Source organism: Molothrus ater, chromosome 3 (genome assembly GCF_012460135.2).
Source record: "Molothrus ater isolate BHLD 08-10-18 breed brown headed cowbird chromosome 3, BPBGC_Mater_1.1, whole genome shotgun sequence".
Taxonomy (NCBI): Eukaryota; Metazoa; Chordata; class Aves; order Passeriformes; family Icteridae; genus Molothrus; species Molothrus ater.
Window position 1 is genome coordinate 89970347 of NC_050480.2, and position 8670 is coordinate 89979016.

Consider the following 8670-nt stretch of genomic DNA (forward strand, 5'->3'; position numbering starts at 1 on the left):
ACTATTAACTAGTAAAATACATTTAAAATTACAAAAGAAGTATGCATATTTGGTCTTTCCTGAAGTTACATCTTTTATAGAAAGCCTGAACTTCTAGAGATAATCTGCTCTATCTCCCACCATAAAATTTCTTATTCTGGGCCAAGGTTGGGACCTTGGTGTCCAAAACTTTTATATTGCACACAGTTTTGTCCCAGTCTCTTAAAGATACTATTCCTCCTCTTCTTCACTAGTCCTGTATCAATTTCCTTTTAATAGTTATGTATTAAACATTAAAAACCACAAAATTCCCTAAGTAAGCATTCAGTATTAATCCCAGAAGGCATGTAAGAATATATGAAACTTCCGTGAGGGGCAAAAAGAAAGACCTCTAGGACTTGAGGATATAGTAAAGAAATTGAAATATGTGATGAGTTTTAAAAACAAGACCAGCTCCTGTTGTTGATGTGATTGGACAGCTGGGATTTGCTCTTCAGAAATCAGAGACAGAGCCTGCAGATAAGTCACTTATCGGGCAAATTGCAGATCTATCAGCAAGGACAGCTAGCAGGGCTTCAGGTTGTTTCAGATATGGAAGGGAAATCCTTTCTCTACTTCTGTGTTCATACTGAGCTCTCCGCTGGAAAGCTTCAGGCTATAAAGTAGGTGTTAGGAAAAAAGAGTGGAAGGTGATAAAATAAAAACCTTTCCCTACTCACAATTAATGTAATAGGGCTAAAACTCAACTGTATTTTGTATAATATTCTCCAAAAAGCCATAACCATTTTTCAGAAATATCTCAATTCTGCAGAAATAGGCTTGGTTGAACTCACTCTTCTCTCCTTGACTATTTTGAAATTTGGCTGGGAAACAGGCACCTCGAATTCATTTAAAAGGCAGAAATTAATGTCTGTGAAGATGACAGCCTTTTCTATAGCAGCAGCAAAAAGGACTATCAGCAGAATTGGCATCTGGCCCTGGAAGCAAAACATTCTGAGCTTCTGCTCAAGCTTCCAAAAGAAGCATGATAATGAGGTTTTAGAAAATTCCTGGGCTGTCTTGATTTCATATACAGTCTAATCCTACTGCTCAACTTTGGTGATTAAGATAAATAATATAGAAAATACTGTCTTGGGCCAAGCAACAGTAAGTTATGAAGTGTTTCTTTTCTGCGGTTCACTGAGATAGTCTCCCCTTTTGCTGGGATTTAACCTTAACATGAATGTAGTCATTGTTGGGGTGCACAGACTCACTGCTTGCTAAAACATCTGACTAGCAGTTGGGATGTCAGAGGCTCAGAGGGAAAGCTGATGTGTTACCAGCACTACTAGCAGCCTAAGGGTGGAAGAAACCATTTGTGTCACCTTGGCTATAGAAAGCAGGTGAACTTCTAAGCTGGGAATGTCTCACGTTTGGGGTTTGTTGGGTTGTTTTTTGTTTTGGTATAGATTGGGGGTTTTTGTGCATAGCTTACACAAGTTTCTACTTTAATAGCCTTCCCTTCTTAATTCTGGTTCTAATTTTTTTTCATTGTGCACTGAGCCTGGAGCAGTTTGAAATATTTCCAGACTAAAAAAAAAAATTATTATGCACTTTCCTCACTGCCTCTTTTGGCTGCTGCAGGTCTGTATCAATACTGTTGATCTGAAATTTGTTAACGGTTTTCATGCATCAAGTTTACTAACCAGGACTGGTCTTTTAATAGATTTTTAAAGGGATAAAAGTTGGCACTAAATTACGAACCTGTGCCTTTTAGTGTACACAAGATCATCTCTTGGGTAAGAATTATTTTATAATTTTTCTTCTGAGACGCATAAGATGTAGATGTGGCAGTAAAATCTACAAATGCCTGACCTGGAAGGGTATGAAAGAATTTAGAAACTTATGCAGTTAACTGTCATCAGTGATTTTAACTGTTTCTTTATAGACATGCTCATTCAGCTATTTTTATTGATTCTGCTGTAACTAAGAATTGATGTATTGGCAGTAAAAATGCATATTCTCACACAGTTGCATTGTCTCCTCTTGCTGCTCAGTATGTGCCTCCAAACACTGCTCTCCATTGGTACATAACTCCAGTTGGAAAACAGAAGAGCTATTAGAAGTGTTTTGGTTAATTTAAATGTTGTGTCAATAAACAAGTTCATAGATTTATTAGCCAGGTATTTGCCCAGTCATAAACTGGTTTTTTTTCATTGACCCTAATACATTTAAGTTTTCAAAATGAAACTTCCCTGTAAATGTTCTTACTTACTGCTATTTTAAGATCTGAACTTAAAAAATGTTAAAGGTTGTTTTTTCTTTTTTAACAGGATCCAAACTAACTGCAAATTTTTTAAAAAGCAGATTAAAAGCACAATATTCTTTATCTGTCCCCTGCAGATCACAGAATAGCAATTTTTTTTTTTTTTAGTTACCAGTTGCCGTGAAAAATTAAAACTTTGCTTCTCTAAAGATCTAAACCTGTGCTTCTAGCAGCACAATACAGCTGCATTAGTTGTACCAGGTTTGAGCACAGGTTTTGTTGCCTGCACTGCCCTGTGCAAAACTATGAAGAGATTCCTGGTTAAGGCTGCACAAGCTGGAAAAGGGAAAGTTATAAACATGTGCTGAACCTCTATGTTAGGTTAAGATCTAATTCTAGTATCACTCAAGGCCCATGTAGAAGTAGAAAGTAGATCTTCCAAAAGAAGATTATTGAAAAGCAGCAAGTACAGTCTGAGGTACTGACAGAGTCAGAGTTCTTTGTCCCTGTGCTCTGGTCTGATATTTGTGCTGTAAATGAGAATTCCCATAGGGCAGCATTCTCCATATATCTTTAAGAAATAAAATAATTTGTACAGAAAAGTTTGTATTGTCCGCTCTTGGGATCTGCAGAAATGCTGCATTTTGGTAGTCACTTCTGCCTTGCACCTGGCAAGGGTCATAAATGTGTGTGTGTGTGTGAGCTTGTTCTATTCTTACAAGGACCTTTAAGACACAAGGTTATTTGGGCTCACCCATCCTTGAAAGGATTTTTAGGTTCTTTGGTTACATGCTAAGTAGCCTGGAACACTTGACCTGAAAGCTGTGTATTGCAGCTGCTGCATCAGACACTTTCCTGAGTAATCAGCCATGGAATTACTAGCCAACTAAAAAAGGCTGGGACATAAGCCCAATTTCTTGCAACTGATCATCCATACCATAAAGGGTTAATGCAGTCTGACAGCTAAAGTCTGGGCAGCAGTTTAATATTTGGGCATGGATTAGAAGTTAAGGTGGGTGAGAGCTGTGGGAATGCAAGCTGTGCTCTCCATATTTGCCTTACAGCTGGAGAGCAGCCCATGACCTGTCCCATCTCCTGTATGGCTTTGGCCATTGTGTCTGTGGTGTGCTGTGCTCCCCTCTCCTGGGAAGGATGCCCAGAGCTGCAGAAGAACATTCTGTGACCCAGTGACATGCTGTCTGCCTTCGGAGATGGGCTTAGTGCAGTAAGTAACTTACATGGGGTTAAGTAGATCCCAAAAGTCTCTTTCCTTCAGCTGCCTTTTACAAGGGTGCCAAGTACTGGAATTCTTATGGCTGCTGGGCAGTGCAGGGATGTAAGGGCCAGGGTAGAAGTCTGTCTGGGGTGAAGGAAGGGCTAAATACAGCAGTAAGTTCTCTATTGACACTTTCATTTGTGGCTGTATTCGGTGAGTTGCAGCTTCAGCACTTGGCTACCTCACACTGCGCAAGTGGACAGGACAGCACCGCTGTCCTGAGATGACTCGGAGATGTTTTGAAGATGGATGCTGATGAGGAATGCTCTCTGCAGTTCTCTTAGATGAGTCCTTCTCATATGGCAGAATGCACTAGGACACAGAGGAAACTTCTTCCTCCAACCTTTCCATGATAATTTGAGGAAAATATGGCAGTATATGGGGCAATTATCCTGTTACTTCTTTGCTGAATATCTTGTCTCCTCTTTCCATGGAGCTTTGCCAGGCACTGACCTAATGGTAGCATTCCACTAAGAGCTTTAAAGCATCAGATGCTTAGGATAACAGGAATAGAAAAGGCAGCAGTTGTATCCTAACTCTTGCCCTTGTACCCACAGCAACAGTAAAGCAATATTTTTTGGTCAGATTGGGAAGCCTTTTTCCATGGTTTCTTCACCCTTGATAAACTTGTGGGTTATTTGTATAGGAAGCTTGTGATTTATAGGTCTATAGTGGAAAGAGGAGTATGTGATTAGAGGGAATCTGGAGGAACATTTGTATGTATGCTTTTCCAGGAAGTGAAAGGATTTGGGAAGAAAGGAACAGATTAGTGATTGCATGTTCTCCTTGCTGCAATGACAAGGTATTTCAGTTGTTAGACTGAAGAGCAGAATATTCAGTTTCCAGTGGTGGATATTAGCTAACAGAAAAATACAAAGATAGGGCAAGCATAGATATGATAGTATGTTCTGGTATGCTCCCCCAGTTTATGCAATTCCTCTACTAATTTCTGTTGCAAAATTTAAATTGGGATGATATCTCTATCTCTGCATTTAGCAATTTTAGGTGGGTGTTTCTTGCATTAATTAGATATTTTGGAGGTTTATGGAAATACCTACGGCTTCATGTGCCAATGCAATCCTGCAGCTTTAGCTCCATGTGTGTAAAAGGAGGGGTTTTTGTTTGGCTATCTGCCTGTCTGATTTAATGTTTCCTAGTTCTGCTGGAAGAATGAGTGAGCAGTTATCCTCTAGTCTTCCCCATGCCACTTCTGACTTGTAGGCCTGCATTATGTTTCCTCATCTGTACCGAAGGTATAGGTTCTAAATATCTTAGCACTGCTTTTTTGCCAGTAAGCATGTGCCATTTGTAGTTCTTTGTTGCGAGGCTGGGCCTATTTTCTGAGTGACAATAGTCAGTTTGGGATGGCTTTCAGTTGGCATTTCCATAATACATGTGGAAGTGACTTCACTGTCTTCTGAGCATGCAAAAATAGAGTGCTCTCCTCTTCCAGTCCTCTTTCAATACTTGCACGTTAGCCTGCAGCATACTGCAAATACATTGAATTCTACAATGATTACTCTGAACCCCCAGCTGGTAAACAACTGTTAAAACCTTCTAATTTAAGTTAGAAAAAAACTTAAGGTAATAAGAGAATGTGAACTAAACTACCTTCTGCTGCTTCTCTTGTGCCTCTCTCTTACAAAGTCAGCTCTGGAGTTGTTGTTTTGGAGGTGGATGTACCTGTTGTTTGGGGATGATGTTGGCTGAGAAAAGGCAGAGGCAACACCAGTGACTGATAGTGGAAAAAAATACTTATAACATAGATACTTTACAGAAATGAGCAGTTCGATATCTTTTCTTTCATAGACAGTGGTGCTGCCTATGAAAGAAAGGAGTACAGACATAAAACAAGACTGATAGAAGAATTTAACACCTTCAGTCTATACATAAAATTCAACAGCAGAAGAATTCCTGGGAAAGCCTCATTCTTCCTCATTGCCAGGCTTGTTCTCTGCCTGCAACTATCTGGGCAAATATTTAGCAGAATGCAGGTGATTTCAACCTCAAAAGCCTTGAAATGCATCATGTCAAGCTGGTAGGATCAGACTCCTCTTCCATCTTGCAGAACTAGAAGAATGAAAAACTAGTTAAAATTTAGTTACTTTGGGTTTTTGACTGGGTGAGGAGGGGGGGAGGAGGAAAGAAGCATCAATTCATGGATAGAACTGGATCCAGGTAAAGAACTGTATCACAGAATCTGTCTGCTCCAGCAGCCCCACCACATGCTCAGGTCCATGTCCAGACAGGTTTTGGATGTCTTGGAGGATGGAGACTCTGCAACCTCCCTGGGCAACTGATGCCAGTGCCTGGTTACTCTCACAGTGAAGAAGTGTTTCCTGATATTCAGAGTATTTCAGTTTGTGCCCATTGCCTCTGGTGCTGTGAATCATACTCAATTTGCAAATGCTTTGTTTGCTCCTTTTGTTTTCCTGACTTAGAAGAAGTGGGGTGTTTGAAGAATCAGCAGGATCAAAGTTAACTTTAGAAATAGTTTAAATATAAGGGGGATTAACCCTGATTTTAAGAAATGCTACCCTGCCTAGATTTGAAAAAGTTTGAATATGCACAAAGGATATAACTGGAAAGAATGTTAAAAGAAAATATTACCATTAGTTATGTTAGTAAAGTTTCTTTGCTGAAATCATATGACAATTTTAGATGGTAAACTACTTTTTATAGAATGGAAGGACTCTCAAATCTGCATATTAAAGACTGAGACAGTCATATATGAAAAGCATTTTTTCTGAATAAAGTTTCGTATATGTGATTCATCTCCTTTTCATTAGTTTCTGACTTGCATTTTTCTCCTTAGAGACACAGGCCTTGCATTTTATAATGCAACCTATCTTTTAAGACAGAGAATTTAAGAATATAATGCAACCTATCTTTTAAGACAGAGAATTTGACTGATAAAAGGGAGAAACAGCATAAACTTTTAATTGAACAGGTATTTCCCCAAATAGCTTTATTTTACCAAGGATCTCACAGGGCAAACAGGCCACTAGCCAGCTGTGCACTACCTTGAATAAAATACAGACAGCAATCCTTTCCTGAAGTATCTTTATAGTATATAGATATATTAATAACTTGGCAGCCTTACCCACCAGGCTAAGGGCAGGGAATGGCTTGAAAAGCACACTGGTGAGAAACCCCAGGAGTGGCTCATTAATTTCAGAATTCTGCTGTGGCAGACACAGCACAAGGGGCTTGTTTTGTTATTACAAGTGATGACATTTGCTACATGACCAGAGTGATCCACCCTCTAGGGCTGTAGCTGGTGCATTTCATAGCTCAAGTTCAGTGAATTCTACAGACAAGCCTCAATTTCTAATAAGTACACACTTTGGAAAGGTGAGGCATCATAGAAACTGAAGGTAAGATTCCTGTTGAGTTTCCTAGATTTTTTGTTCTTTGTTTAGGATATGATTGTTTAACAGTATATAAATTGCTCCAAAGCAAAAAATAGTCTCTTTGTCTATTTGTCACATTAAATTTAGTTTTTGCTGCTTTATTTGTGCTACTCTGTAGTTGGTCTTGTTGTAATCACTGGTTTTACATGGATTTTCTGGGAGGAACAGAAGTCCAGCTGTGGCTTCAGGGTGATTCTGCAATGGCTATAACTGGAACAGATGCAGGCAGGTTTTCATATACCTGGAAAATTTAGGAATCAACACAACTTTCATTATGGTGAGAAGCTGTCAAGCTTCCAGGTATGAGCAGAGAAGTTCTTCATGTAAATCTAAGTCACCAGGTAAGTACCTGCAGATGTTCCTGGCAAGGGTATTTTTTCAATCAATGTTTTACATGGTTAAAAAGAAACACCCCCACTGGTTTCATGGATGTTTTCACAGAATTACAGAATATTCTGAGTTGGAAGGGACCCACAAGACAAGGATCATTGAGTCCAACTCTTAAGTGAATGCAGGGATTAAGCCTGTGACTTGGTCTCATTAGCATGATGCTCTACCCAATTGAGCTCATCTCAGGGTTTTCCTGGGCATGCCACTTTTGGCTTTGATATTAGGGCTAATAATGGCACTATACTTGAAGGAATGGCATGTCAGACACTGTGCTTCCTGCTTTCTATGAAAAATTTCAAAGGATCAAATAAACTACAACTCTGGGTCAGCTGTGATTTTAAGTAAGGGTGCAAATCTGTTAATTGCATTAATCCTAGTCTTTTTATTGGTTTTGTTTCCATTTTATGGGGGAAAAAGTTAAATGCTTAAAAAAGTTTTCCTCTGAAAATGGGCCTGAAAGCAGGAGTTACTTTCTCAAGAGTTTGCCACCCGTAGTCAGATTGACTGGCTGAGAATTATAATAAAACACAAGAAGTTCCACCTCAACACGAAGAATAATTTCTTTACATTGAGGGTGGCAGAGCACTGGAACAGGCTGCCCAGGGAGGTTGTGGACCTCCCTCTCTGGAGAATTCCAAACCCACCTGGACATGTTCCTGAGTGACGTGCTCTAGGTGACCCAACTCCTGGCAGGGGATTGCACTGGATAATATCCAGAGGCCCCTTCCAACCCCAATGCTGTGATTTTTCACTATTTTCATTAGTTCCAGACAACAAATGCATTTGTGAAATTTAGATAATATTCTGGGCCACATCTGTACTATACACATAACACTGAAACACCTTCTGTAAACATCTGAAAACAACATGCTTTGGTGCAAATCCTCCAAAACTGGAAAAATTGGAAATGTGAAAAAATGCTCCCCAGGGTTGTTTTTGAGAATATTACTTTCACTGCCCAGCTGACAGCTATGTTCTTGGAAAAAATTATTAACTTTTGAATGGAAAAAAGAATATGTATTTTTATGAAGGATATGTTTAAAAATACCACTCAGGTTTCCACTAGGAAAGTTAGCTTTTGTTTTACTAAATTTTTTTCAGGAGGTTTCATTTTTGTAAAAGTGGAGCAAAGTCAGAATAAAAATTAACTTTTATCAAATTTTTGAATTAAAAATTAGCTGGACTATTTGATAATGTACATCTGCCTTGTATTTGTTGCTATTTCAGACAAATCTGAGTGGTCCAGCTTTTAATGGTGTCTTATTGAATGGAATAGCTGATCTTTTTTTTTTCCTCGTATCACTGAATACCAGCTGTATGTTTCACATACTTATATGCCAGCATGTGAGCGTTTGTTGACACTGAAC